The sequence below is a fragment of the Spermophilus citellus genome (genome assembly GCF_964194105.1).
Source record: "Spermophilus citellus genome assembly, chromosome: 13".
Lineage (NCBI taxonomy): Eukaryota > Metazoa > Chordata > Mammalia > Rodentia > Sciuridae > Spermophilus > Spermophilus citellus.
This window is the reverse complement of record NC_138193.1, coordinates 12,621,823-12,635,265: the sequence shown is the minus strand read 5'-3', so window position 1 is coordinate 12,635,265 and position 13,443 is coordinate 12,621,823.

Genomic DNA, 13,443 nt, shown 5'->3' with positions numbered 1-13,443 from the left:
GTATTGTTTTGGCTATTCTGAGTCCCTTGTGAGTCCACAAGAATTTTAGGATCAGCATATAAATTGCCGAGAAAGAAAAACCAGCTGGCGTTTTTAATGGGGATTGTATTGAAGCCATACATCAATTTAGGGTGACACCTTGACAATATTGAGTTTTCTGATTCATGAACATTATTAGATAGAGTTTCATTCTTTTCAAATTTATTTAAACAATTTGTTTTTTGCTTTTCAGTGTGCAAGTGTGGGATTTCTTTTGTTAAACTTATTCCTAAGTGTTTTATTCTTTTTGATTCTACTGTAAATGGTATTTTTTCTTTAGTTCTCTTTTTTATTGTTCATTGCTCGTGTATAAAGATAGAATTTATTTTTACATACTGATTTTGCATTCTTCAACTTTATTTGAATTCATTTGTTGTACCTCAATTCGGATTTGTATTTACTCTCGATTCAGTTTTGGTAGCCTAGGAAATTGCCACTTTATCCAGTTTATCTAAGTTACCTAAACTGCTGTTATACATTTGTTCAGAATATTTCTTTCTAAGCTCTTTTCTTTGTGCCAGGTCAGTAGTGACAGCCGCCTTTCATGGTTGGTCTTGGTAATTTGAGTCTTCTCTCTTTCTTTTCCCTCTTTGACCCGCCTAGCTCAAGGTTTGTCTATTTTGTTGTTCAAAGAATCGGCTTTTGGTTGATCTCTGAATACAAGGAGCTAGCTCAGCGTGCCCTGGAAAGGGCTGTAGCCTGTAAGTCAATGGCCGTCTCCCTGTCTTCCCTTGGAAGTGTTGCCTTTGGAACCAAGAGCGCTACACACAATTCAGAGTTGCTCATCACAATGAGAATCACAATCCTGTAGGTGGCATCCCAGAAGATGACATCCCCCCATCGCACAGGGCCCACGTTTGTCTTCCACAAGTTGATTCCATCTCTGTATGGGGTTGGCAGTTTCTGCATGGGGTACAGTGTGACATGACAGAATTTCCATTAAGAAACCCTTCTGTCTCTTTATTTAGCGAGACATTGTTGTCATGCTCTCCTTTAATAGTTCAGACAGAATTTTCCATATTTCTTTGAACATATTTATACTCGCTGATTTAAAATCTCTCCCTAGACAGTTCTATTGACTGTCTCTATCCCTCGAAGCACTATTGACTGTCTTTATTCTTGAATATGGGTCACATTATCCTTTTGGGAAAGTTTTACAACTTGCATAGGTCTCGTAATTATTTGGTTGAAAACAGTATTTTAGATAACATTTGATAGTGACTCTGAAAGTCAATTCTGTACTTTCCTACACCAGAGTTGGTGATTCCTATTGTTTGCTCATTTGCTTGTTCATCTGGGAACTTGGCTGAACTACCTCTCTGAAGTCTATTTCCTATGCACTATCCTGTCTCTACTGTCCCTGCCTTAATTTCTTCTTTATGTTTTAGCCTTGCTATCTAGGGTTTGCTCTGGGATATCAAAAAACACTGATTTGATCAAAGGTTGAGCTCTTCAGACACAGTGCCTAAGTCATTCACCCACTTTATCTCCCCACACAGGCGTTATACCATCTCACCCCATCCCAAGAAGAAGGGTGAGTTCAGTACAATAAGACATTTTGAGAGAGAGACCACATTCACATGCTTATCCTTGTTCTATTTTATTGTTAATCATTATTGTTAATCTCTTACTCTGCCTAATTTATAAATTTAACTTTATCATAGGTGTGAATGTGTAGGAAAACAATTTGGTAGATATAAGTTTTGGTACCATGTGTGTTTCAGACATCCTGGGCCATCTTGGAATATATTCTTCCTATATGAGGGGGATTTTACTGAACATACGCCTGCTGGATGTGCTCAGTGAAAGTTACCGGTTCACATTAGTTGAAGTTAGTTCACAATCACATATTGGGAACCTACTGTGTGCTAGAACCTATATCAGGCATTGAAGTCTCTGTGGACAGACATGGACAGACGTGGTTACTGTTCTCATGAAAAGTGTCCAGGAAGCCAGGTGGAGAACACTGATATTAAGGAACTCACTAGTGGTGGTGTGTGTTTCACTAGGGAAAGTGGTGAACATTATGGATTTTATGGTATGAAACCCCTTCCCAGTGTGGGGGTGTGGGCATACTACCTGGGGCAGAGATGTTGGTGGGGGGACCTGATGGATGAATGGCACTTGGTAGATGGAGGGGGCCGGGTCCCTGGGGAGCACACAGCCCCTCCCTGAAAGATCTGGGCACCAGGAGCTACGTTCAGCTCAGAGTGTGGAGGATGGGGTCCCAAGCAGCAGTTGTCAGGACAGCAGGTGTCTCTGTCCTCAGAAAAGTGTGGACACACCAAGGGGCAGTCTCCCAACAGCCCTCATCCATGAGGAGCACATTGTACTCCTTCCTGGAAGACTTCTCAATTTCTGAGTTTTCTGTCATTATCTACAAAGTGAAGGACTTTTTGCTTATTAGGGATAAATGGCTGTTCCAAGTGACATAACAGACCCGCTGTCCTGAGTGGGTGAATGTGTAGGCATACAGGTCAGGACTTCCCTTGTTTGTTTCTTAGAGGCAGGTTGATGCTTATCTTTAAAAAAAAATCTCTCCAGAGAGCTTATAGTCTAAGGGGAGGGGCCTGTAGGCATGCACCCAGTAAGTTCTGAGAGAGAGAGAGAGAGAGAGACAGACAGACAGACAGACAGAGAAGCAGCTTCCCACCCCCACCCCATGCATGGTCACGGGCATGATCTACTTTAATTATTGGATAGTATGAAACCAAAGGGATCCCAGAGGCAAATAGCTCTTTAAATAGTAGTTGGAACAAAAAAAAATGAAAATCTTCAGATCTCAGGACAATTCTATTCAAGACCAGTGTCTGAGGAAGAAGAACCTTCCAAAGACCCAGGTTTCATGGATGATTCAAGAATTAATGAGAGTGTCAATTCAATATATGTTCATTAATTCATTGGTGTGTGTGTGTGTGTGTGTGTGTGTGTGTGTGTAATTATTAGTGGGAGGATGCTTTAAACTTCTCTCTCTTCTTCAGTCTCCTCATCTGTAATGACAGAATAATACTATTTGTCATAAAGAGTTGGTTCAAAGATGTAATGAGCTAATACAGTAGTCCCTCCTTATCCATGGTTTTACTTTTTGAGTTTTCAGTTACCCTAGCCAAACATAATCCCCCAAAATTCCAGAAATAAATCATTTATAAGTTTTCAATTGTATGGCACTGTGAATGATATGATAAAATATCACCTTGTCTCACTCTGTTCCACCTGGTATATGAATCATCCCTTTGTGCAGTGTATCCACAATATATATGCTACCCCCCTCCATTAGTCAGTGTGTAGCCATCTACATTACCAGTCAACTGTAGTAGTATGGCGGGACTTGTGTTCAAATGACTCTTACTTTAATTAGTAATGGTCCAAAAGTGCAGGAAGAGTGGTGCTAGCAATTTGTTACATAGTATTATTATAATTGTTCTGATTAATTATTAGTTATTATTGTTAATCTCTTACTGTGCCTAATTCATAATTTAACTTTATCATAGGTACATATACACAGGGAAAAAACATAATACATAGGGTTCAATGCTATCTGTGCTTTCTGTCATTTGCTGGTGGTCTTGATACATATCCCCATGGATAAGGGGGATAATGATTGTGCACATAAAATGCTTGGATAAATGCTGAGCACATAGCCAAGCCATAAATGCTATTATTGCTCTTGCAATTCTTGGTATGTTGTTATTGCTTTTGTTACCAATGTTTTGCTATAGCTGTTATTGCCAACCTGCACCTTCTCCCTTCCTTGCCTGTAACATTATCAAGCTGAGAGGTGTAGGGAGGGTGGGTAGTTGTCAACTTCTGAGCAGGGCTACCCCTTAAAGGTCAAAGCACGTAGGAAGGATCCCACACTCAGTTTTCTCTGAATCTGCAATGACAACACCTTGGAATCTCTGACTATCTCCAAGCTCAGAACTGGAAGCAGGGCATTTGCACTCATAAAACATATCCAGAGGGATTCCATGAATTTGTAGTCCCATGAACAATGTATGAAATGGAATCATCATTTGACCCAGTCATCCCACTCTTTGGTATATATCCAAAGAAGTTAAAATCGGCATACAATGATGCAACCACATCAATATTTATAGCAGCACAATTCACAATATCTAAGCTATGGAACCAAACTAGATGCCCTTCAGCAGATGAATGGATGAATAAATTGTGGTCTATATACACAATGAAATATTATTCAGTCATAAAGAAGAATGACTTTATGACATTCGTCAGTAAATGGATGGATCTGGAGATGGTGCTGAGTGAAATAAGCCAGTCCCAAAAAACCAAGGGACAAATGTTTTCTCTGATATGTGAATGCTAACCCACAACAAGGAGGGGGGAAGAATAGAAGTTCATTGAATTAAACAAGGGAATGTAGGAAAAGGAGGGGGATATGAATAAGAAAGATGTGGAATGAATCTGACAGAATCTTCCCATGTACATATATGACTACACCACAGTAAGTCTCACCATCGTGGACATCCACAAGACTGGGATCCTAATTAGAATAAGATGTATTCCTAGTTTGTACAAATCTACCAAAATGGATTCTACTGTCATGTATAACTAAAAAGAACAAATGAAAATTAAAACACAAAACATCCCCGGGAGCTCAGCTTACAGACCCTCCTGGGTCTATCAGAGCACTACAATGGCCGTCCCCAGGGCCACAGAGACCGATGCTGCAGGCTGAGAGCTGGAGAGGACGCACCTTTCTGTTGGAAGAAACAGGAGAAAAACTGAATTTACGTTTGAGTTTCTAAATCCCTGACAGCCAATTCTGTTTTGATTTATACACCACAGCTCTCAGCCCCAGACTGAGCTCTCCTGCCTGACCCAGAACATTTTGATTTACAAATTGGAAAATAAATGGCTTTGCACATCCTGGGACTGTCTTGCAAACCACTCCAATAAATTCTTCCTCAGCTGTACCCAGCTGGTAGCTGCTTCCCCTGCATTTGGGCTGCTCTGTGAATTCTAGGTGAGTAAATCACGTTTCTGTTCCTCCGCCACCCTCTGCGCCCTGGTCTGAAAATAAGGACTTGTGCATTTGGTTAAAATTAGCCAAGGCGTGTGGGGTTGGCTTTGCAGGTCAGGCTTTCTCGCTGGAATGCTCTGTTTCCCAGAACAGGGAGCCCCTTCTCATGGGCCCCGCCCCCTGCCTCTCCCAGGACGTCACCTGCTCACCCCTCCTGCTCCCCTTCCAGCCTCTCCTTTCTCCTGCAGCCAATTACTCTCCCCGCGGCTCCAGCCATATTCCTGAAGACCGAATTCTAGCTGGAAGGTGTTTGCTCCCCCTGCCCCCCAGCAGGTTTAACAGGTATAGACAGAATAATTTCCCCTGAATAACTCCCAGAACCCAAGATTTCCAGCATTTTGTGACTTTAAACATCACAGCACCCTGGAAAGAGGACAGCTCCAAAGACCACCCTGAAGTGCAGCTAGTGGAGCATCATGGTGGCATCATCAGGGAAGACAGTTGGCCATTGGGCTCTGAGTAGAAAAATGAAAAATACTGGCGAGCCTGCATTAAATAGTGCCTTCCAAGAATCCTGTCCTTCCCAGATCCTCAGTGTTAGGGTGTGGATCCTTAATGTCCCCCCAAAAGCTCAGGTGTTCAGAATGTTCAGAGGTGAAATGATTAGAATATGAGGACTAGAACCTAATCACTGGATTAATCCATTTGATGGGTTAATAATTTGAATAGACCACTGAGTGCTAATTATAGGCAGGTGGGGCGTGGCTAGAGGAAGTAGGTCACCGAGGGCATATCCTTGGACTATATCTTGTCCCTGGCTCCTCTCTTGCTCTTTCTACTCCCCAGCTGCCATGAGCTGAGACTCATTCCCCTACCATGCCCTTCTGCCATGATGTTGGTGCCTTGAAGCCAGCTGACCCTGGAACTGGAACCCTCGAAACAATGAGCCCGAATAACTTTTCATCCTCCAAGTTGTTCTTCTAAGGCATTTCAGTCATGGTGACAAAAAGCTAACTGGAACACTGAGAATGGGAATTATTTGTGAATAGAGTTATTGTAGATGCAATTATTCAGGACTAGGTCATGCTCGAATTGGACACTTAGCCTAATATGATTGGTGTCCTAAGAAGAGACCCAGAGACAGACAGACACACACACACACACACACACAGAGAGAAGGTGGTGTGAAGATACACAGGGAGGTCAGGAGACAGAGATTAGAGTGAAGATAAAAGCCAAGGAGACCCCCGGAGTACTGCCAACCACTAGAAACCAGGAGAAGGATATGGAGCAGATTCTTCCTCTGATCACCTAAGAGATAGTATTAGGAGGTGAGGGCTTGGGAGGTGATTAGGTCATGAAGGTAGAACCCTCAAAAAATGTGAATTAATGCCTTATCAATGACAGCTCCCTTCCACCTTTCCCCATGTGAGGACGAAAGGAGAAGGTGTCAACTATGAACCAGGAAGCAGGCTGCACCAGACAGGAATCTGCCAGCACTGTGATTTTGGACTTCCCCGCTTCTGCAACTGTGTGAAATAAGTCTGCGTTCTTTGTGAGCCACGTAGGCTGTGCTATTTGTTACAGTAGCCCCCGAGGACTAAGACGCTCATTTATCGACAATCACCCATGGTCGGGTTCTGGAGCTTCCTATCAGTGGAATCACACAGGATGTGCTCTTGTGTATCTGATTCCTTTTGTTCAGCATAGTTTTTTGAGCCTGATGCATGAATAGTAGTTTGTTCCTTTTGTTGCTGAGTCGTATTTCTTTGTATGGATATTGCAGAATTTGTTCATCCATTTGACAGACCTTTCAATTGTTTCTAGGTTTGAGTTATGATGAATAAAACCACTATGGACATTCTGTTCAGGTATTTTTATGGGTAGGCATGTGTTTTTTATTTAACTTGGTACAATACTCAAGAGTGGAATTGGCTGGGGGACGAGAGATTGGTTTAATATTTATAAGAGGCTGCCAAAGAGTTTTCCAAAACAGTTTTCACTGTTTTACACTTTCACCAGCCAGGAATGAAGTTTCCAGTTGCTCCACATTCTTACTAATGTGCAATGCTGTAGGACTTTAAAATCGTAGCCGCTGTAGTAGGTGAGGATTGTTACCACTAAGGTTTAATTTGCTTGTCTCTGATGAAGGAACATGTTGAGCAGTTTCTTGTGTGTTATTGACCATGTGTATATTTTTCTTTGTAAAGTGTTCAAGTCTTTTGCTATTTTTACTAAAAAAAAAAAAATCCAACTGCAAACCCCCCCCCTTTTTTTTACAAAAAATATCACAAAAATCTTTTTATAAAAAAGTGGGTTTTTTTTTTTTTTTTTTAAATCAAGTGACAGGAGTTGGGTACTTTTTGTTGTTGATGGTGGTGGTTGTTTGTTTGGTACCAGGGATTGAACCCAGGGTGCTTAACCCCTGAGCCATGTCCCTAGCCCCCTTTTTATATTTTATTCAGAGACAGGGTCTTGCTGAGTTGCTTAGGGCCTTGCTAAGTTTGGCTTTGAATTTGTTCTCCTCCTGCCTCAGCCTCCCAAGCTTCTGGGATTATAGGCGTGAACCACGGTGCCTAGCCATAGGAGTTCTTTATAGACATGGAAATAGAACTTTTGTCAGATAAATGTGGTGGGAATATTTTCTCCCAATTAAAAGCAAAAGTTTCTATTTTGATGAAGTTCAATTGAAAATATTTTTGCTTGCCTCCATAGTCATGATATTCTGCCATGTTTTATTCTATATGTTTTATTATTTACATTTAGATCTGTAATTTATTTTTAATTAGATTTTATAAGTGGTGTGAGGTAGGGATCAAGGTTTACTTTTTATCCTCAAAAAGTTCAGTTTTAGCACTTTTTTGGTACCTTCTTTAATTTTTTTATCTTGAGACAGGCTCTCACTAAGTGGTTTAGGCCCTCGCTAAGTTGCTGAGGCTGGCTTTGATCCTCCTGCCTCAGCTTCCCAAGCCTCTGAGATTACAGTCATGCACCACTGCACCCAGCAGTTGTAGCATCATTTATTTAAAAATTTGATTTCCCTATTATATTGCTTTATTTTTTAAAAAAAAATTTTAGATGTGGATGAACACAATACCTTTATTTATTTATTTTTATGTGGTGCTGAGAATGGAACCCAGTATCTCACATGTGCTGGGCAAGAGCTCCTCCACTGAACTCCAACCCCAGCCCTGTTGACTGCTTCTTGCTCTTTAAAAATCTGCTGACCATGTGTATGTTTGTCTTTATCTGGACTATATTCTGCTTCATTTATCTTTCATTAATTTGTATGTTAACATTACACCATATTGACTCTGTAGCTTTATAGTAAGTCTTGAAACCAGCTAATATACATCCTCTAACTATTTGCAATTGCTCTATTTTGGTCTTTTATATTTTCTTATGACTTGTAGAATTAGTTAATCGATCTCTACCAAAACAGTTTGCTGGATTAAGGACAATTGTCATCTTAATCATTTTAAGACTTCCAGGGTTGGAAGGAGGTGTAGCTCAGTGGTAGAGTAGGTGATTAGCATGTGCAAGGCACTGGGTTCAATCCCTAGCAATAATAATAATAATAATAATAATAATAATAATAATAAAGTCTTCAAACATGTTATCTGATTCTATTTATTTAGATCTCATTTTCTCTCAGTAATGTGTTGAAGAGCTGAGTGTAGAGGTCTTGTGCATCTTTCGTTAAACGTATGTCACAGTATTTTTATTTCTTATGCTATTGTTAATGGACTTGGATTCTCTAGGTTTTATTTTCCAAAGCTAATATAAAGAAATAAAATAGATTTTTATATATTGACCTACTGCCCTGTAACCTCACTAAATTCACTTACTCTGGTAGCTTTTATGTGGATTCCTTTGTATTTTCTATGTACATAATCATGCTATCTGCAAATTAAGAATTTAAATTGAAGTTCTTCCTTTTCAATCTGCATGTCTTTTTCTTCTTTTTCCCCTGGTTTTATTCCATTCAATAACACCCCTTCCAATACCAGGCTGAATAGAAGTGGGGAAAACAGGTGGTTTTTTCCTTGTTGCCAATCTTAGGGGAAAGCATTCACCATATACATTTATATTCACCATAAAGTACAATGTGAGTAGAGCTTGCCCGAAGATGCCTTGAACAGGCTAAGGAAATTCCTTTCTGATTTCAGAAATTCTGTTGTTGTTGTTTGAATCATAAATGGATGCTGAACACTGTGAAAAGTTTTTTTCTGCATGTGTTTAATGAGTATATGATTTTCCAATTTGATTCTGTTAATATGGTAAATTACATTTTTGATTAATATTACATTAACCTTGTATTCCCAATATAAACCTCACTTGGTTGTAATGTGTTACTATTTTATGTCATTGAGTTTTATTTGCTAAGTACTTTTAAAGTCATTTTTGTCTATGTCCTTGAGTGACATTTTCCTGGTGTGTGTGTGTGTGTGTGTGTGTGTGTGTGTGTGTGTTTTGTATCATACTGTGAGGCTTTAGTATCCAGATACATTGAGTTGGAAAGCAATGTACTCCTTTATTTTCTGAAAAAGTTTGTGTAAAAGTTTATTTACTCATACAAATAAGGTATTATTTCATCTGTAGGTGCTTGATGTATTTCAACAGTGAATTTTATCTTGTGGACCTAGAGTTTTATTTGAAGGAAATTTTTTGGTTATAAGTTCAGTTTCTTTAGGAGATAAGGGGAAATTCAAATTTTATGTTTCTTCTTAGTTAAATAATTGTATTTTTTAAAGTACATTTATACATTTCATATAAGGTACTGAAATCATTGGCATAAACTTTCCATCATATTTAATTATTAGCTTTTTAACATCTGTGAGGTTTGTAGTGATGGCCCCTCTTAGAATCCTGAGGCTGACAATTTCTTTGCTGTTTCCTCCTTTCCTCTCTCCTTTTGAATTCATTGAATGATCTTTAACATTCCATTTCTTTTGCATTGACTTTGGGTTTGCAGTGGTTGCTCTAGGGATTAATACACTAATATATCACAGTCTGTCTTCATATTATACTCCATGTAAAATATAAAAATCCCATAAGAACATTTTCCCACTCATTTCCTTCCCATTGTTATGCTATTTTTCCTACATTTTGATTTTAAATAGACTATAGACCATACCATATGTTCTTTATATTTTCATTTTAAATAGTCAATTGTCTTTAAACAAATTAAAAAACAAAAATGTTATGTTTATCATTTCACCTCTCTTTATTCTTTTGTGTACATTTGAGTTCCCCTCGGGTTTTATTTATATGAACTTTCCTCCTGCGCTTCTGGTGATGCAGCGTGTTAACACATTTCTTCAGCTTGTGGTAAGTTTGAAAATGTCTTAGTTTCACTTTAATTTTTCAAGGATATATTAGCTGGAAATAGAATTCTAAATTGATGTTGTTGGCTTTTTTTCCCATTCAGTACCAGGGCCTGTGGTAAAGCCACATCTCAAAGAAGGCCGCTGGTGGGTTTTAAGCAGCCAAACAACAAAAGTTTTGTATTTTGGATATGAGATCTATATCCATATAATTGACCCATCCCACTTCATCAACTTTACACAAAATAAAGTCACCCTCCCTTCAACTATTAATTCCAAAATTTTCAGTTCTGCAAATATTTCAGCAATGCAGGTGCATTAAGATAGGCCCTTTTTACAGTTTAAATTTAAGCTTTTAATGCTGTTCTCCTTCTGAGAAGAAGGGAAAAAAGGGGTTGCCTTTCCATTTTTAATGTCCATATTCTTGCCCTATACACAAGGTGTCTTTTGCCTTTGCCTGATTTAAAGTCTTTCTCCATCTTTGGTGTTCAAAAGTTTTACTGATACCCCAAGATCTGTACTTCTTTTTGTTGATAATACTCAGGACTTGAGGAGTTTTTTGGATCTGACTGTATCCGTTTGATAGATATCATCAGATTTGGAAAACATTTTTCTCATTATATTGTCAATAAACTTTTATTGGAAATTTTTGCTCCTCCTTCTAGGACTGCAATTCCATACCTGTGAAAACTGATATTAATTTCTCTGATAAGGATCCCGTCTATTTACTTATTCTATCTACATTTTCTTTATAAATCCTTAAATAATCCTGAAACAGCTTTTCAAGATTTCTTGACTCTTAATCCCACTTCCTCTCCCTGTTCTGCTTCTGTTGACTGTGTTTCTCTTGATGTTAGGTCCTATTTCCTACTTCTTGTCTAGTGTTTTTGTTTTGCTTTGCTTTGGTCCTAGTGATTTTTTTACTGTGTGCTGTCCATGGTGATTACAATGTTTTTTTTGTAGGCTCTGAATTGTATTTTCTTCCTTTCAAGAGGGTTGGGTTTTGTTTGACAGGCAATTCATTTTCTGGAAACACAGGCTGACTTTAGGCTTCGGCAGGACAGGCCAGCACAGCCCTTACTCTAGGGCACAGCTTTCCTGGGGTCTTACAGGAATGCCTGAGATTCTTCCCTCCCTCTGCTAGTTGGGCCTCCCATATTCCCAGCATTGCGCCATCTTTGAACTCCTCGTTCACCTCCCGGTTCCCAGGAGCTGTTCTCTACCAGACCTTGTGGAATGTCGCCTGGACATTCCACAAGGTCTGGTAGAGTCTTTGTCCTCAGACTCTGGAAGTCCCCGATGCAGATCTCTGTGACTCTTCTCCCTGCACAGCGACCCTTTTCCGGTTTCCTCCCCCTCCTATTCCAACTGCCCCATCAGCACCCAACAAGCATCTCCCCTCTGCTCCATTCCAGTTCCACTTTCATGTCACAATGTGGAATGTGCACTAGGCCAGAAGGTGACATGAATACCAGGGCATTTTGTGTGTTCTTCTTCTCTGCAGGGTCACAGTCCCACACTCTCTGTCAATGGCTGCAAGCAGTTGTTCTTCTCTTTTTCCTCTATGTTTGTATTTGCTTGAGTCCAACACCCAGTTTTGCCCCATGGCCTGAACTTGAAGCCTCTGCTAGTCCCTATTTTATAGGTCAAGTAGGGAGGTTTGGCAACCCCATAGGATCTCACCAATCAAGGCCACTCAAGCTGTGAGTGTCAGAATCAGGACCACACCCTGGTTTCTATCTCCCTCTTCCACATTTCTTATCTTGGGATGAACAGGAGTTTGGGCAGTGGGAGTCCCTGATTGTGAGAGTCTCTATTTTTGTCCCTTGTCCTGTGCTATGGCTTCAGTCTTTGGAAGACTTTGGATAGCAAAGTGCCCCAGGGACAGCTTTGGGTCTGGCAGGTTTGGGATGGAGTCGGATCCGGCTTCCCAGCTGATGGGCCTTAGACAAGTTTCTTTTTACACCCATACTCTCTTTTTCTTTATTTATATTTTTCAACAGGCTGAAACCCTTCAACTTTGGAGGGGTTTGTAATGCTCAAATGCTCAGGGTGCAGGATGGGCTCCCCAAATGAGAACTCACCCCAGTGTAACACTCTGAACTGGGGATTGACAACAAATGGGCCTCTGCATGCCCCTCCCTCTCCACGCTTGGGTGAGCTTCTGTGGTTTTGTTTATTAAAACATTTTGAGGCAACAGCCCTGGGTGAGTCCCAGGTGTTATTAATATCTCTGCATCACTCTGCAGTTCTATAAATACCTTTCCTTCCTCTAACAATGCTATATTTCCCCTTCCCTTCCCAAAATGCAAGTCAGCAATGAAGTTATGGATTACCAGCTCTCTTGCTCCCTGTTCTGTAATTAAGGAAGCACAAGGTGCAAATAGGTTTGCTGGTGCAGAGGAGGGGCATGGGGAGCGGGCTGGAGGCCACCTGTCTCTAGTGCTCATGGGACAGGGGTAGCTGGGGAAGCAATTGGCTGAGAGGAGCAAGGCCAGGTACCGAAGGCCAAGGGTCGTGCCAAGATTGGTCCCTGAGGATTTTCCCTGTTGGGCTTTAGCCTTGTCACAAGCCAGTTACCCACCCTGGCAAGCATTACGGTTTTTGTCTTTAACATTTTACCTGCATCATTTTTTGCTTACCCTCGAGGCCCTACTGCAATCAGCCAGCTGTCAATTTCAGCCCAACACCAGGTCTACCTTTTAAGCCAGTGTGAGGGCCTTCAGTAGATTTGGGTCCTTAGCACATATAGGACCTCCTAGGACTAATCATCATAAACTTATTGGGCAAATCCGTCTCCAATCCCATTGATTTTTAAGAAGACTTTCTATGATGAGGAAGAAAAAATGGTGTTAGGAAGGAAAAAAAGCCCAGTTTCCAACAAAAACCACGGGATTTGGTGTTTTCCAACCAACAGAGTGACGTCTCTCTTAGTTTCTTCCATTTCCCAGAAAGAGAGAGATGGTGACCATCCAAGGGAATTGTGAAGGAAGGGGTGAGGTGGCCTTCCTGCGGGGGGCCTTCAGACATGGGGGCGCTGGGGTGGGGCAGATTAAGTTCAGAGCCACCTCTTGCTTTGCTGGCTTCCAACGT